Raw genomic sequence first — 1,687 nt, 5'->3', positions numbered from 1 at the left:
ATGAACATGGGCAAATTATTTAACCTTTATGCACCTTCAAGGATAACTCAGTGTAACCGTGAAGAGTCGATGCAATAATGTGAACACACTCAATTTTTTTTAATGAATGAATATTCAATCTGATAGTCTCTGCTTGTAAAGCAAGTGTATAGAGAAATAAATGTAGGTTGTGACACTAGATCCAAAGAAAGTATCTACTGGTTATCAATATAATAATACAGAGAAAACAGGTGGCACTAGTAATTTAAAGTTAGAACAAAGAACACAACACAAATTTAAGCCTTTCTTAAAACTGTGTAAAGCAGGCTTGGCACAATGGCTCATGCCTGTGATACCAGCACTTTGGGAGGCCAAGGCAGGAGGATCCCTTGAGGCCAGGGGTTCAAGGCCAGCCTGGGAACATAGGAAGACCCCATCTCTACAAAAACATTAAAAAAGACAGTGCCACTGCACTCCCGCCTGGGCAACTAAGTGAGACCCTGTCTCAAAAACAACAACAACAAAACAAAAACAAAAACAAAAACAAAAAAACTGTAATCCCAGCACTTTAGGAGGCCGAGGCGGGCAGATCGCTTGAGCCCAGGAGATTGAGACCAGCCTGGGCATCACAAAGACTCTGTCTCTAAACAAGCAAACGAACAAACAAAAATCATGCAAAGCTATGTATCTGTCTTCCAAGGAATTATGAACTTTCTACAGCATATTTTTCAATGAAGTATTTAGAGTGGATGCTGATTTAACTTATAATGTTGTGAGAATGATTTCTATTTCATATATTTGGCTTTTTGAATAATTTTGTTTGTTGCAAAATAAAAAATTAAGCCTATTTAGCACTGTTCTATCCAGATAAAATTCCTAATATTTACAAACTATTATTATAAAGACCGCATGAACCATTGTGTTTGTGGTGAGTTGAACAGCGTTTTCCAAAAATTCACGTCCATCAGAAAGAATCTCATAATGCGACTTTATTTGGAAATAGGGTCTTTGTGGATATAATTAGTTAAGGATCTTCTGATGAAAATTATCATGGATTTAGGGTGAGCCCTGAATCCAATGATTAGCATCTTTATAAAAGAAAGGAAAGGGAGATTTAGACACAGTAACAGAGAAGGTGGCCACGTGATGAGAGAGAAAGCGATTAGAGTTATGCTACCACAAATCAAGGAACACCTGGGGCCACCAGATGCTGGAAGAGGGAAAGGAAGGATCCTCCCCTAAATCCTTCAAAGAGACTGAGGCCCACCTGTCACCTTAATTTCAGACTTCTAGTCTCCAGAATTGTGAAAGAATGGTGTTTGTTTTAAACCACAAGTTTGTAGTAATTCGTTACATCAACCCCAAGAAACTAGCACAGTGTTGGAGCTTAACTAAGTATTACTGTTAAAACATTTTTGGCTGGGCGCGGTGGCTCATGCCTGTAATTCCAGCACTTTGGGGAGGCCGAGGCGGGAGGATTACCTGAGATCAGGAGTTTGAGACCAGTCCGGCCAACATGGTGAAACCCTGTCTCTACTAAAAATACAAAAATATTAGCCGGGCGTGGTGGCAGGCGCCTGTAATCCCAGCTACTTGGGAGGCTGAGGCTGGAGAACAGCTTGAATCAGGGAGGCAGAGGTTGCAGTGAGCCAAGACCGGCAGGCGCCTGTCCCAGCTACTTGGGAGGCTGAGGCTGGAGAACAGCTTG

Source organism: Mandrillus leucophaeus, unplaced genomic scaffold (assembly GCF_000951045.1).
Source record: "Mandrillus leucophaeus isolate KB7577 unplaced genomic scaffold, Mleu.le_1.0 Scaffold920, whole genome shotgun sequence".
NCBI lineage: Eukaryota > Metazoa > Chordata > Mammalia > Primates > Cercopithecidae > Mandrillus > Mandrillus leucophaeus.
Note: the sequence above shows the minus strand (reverse complement) of the source record.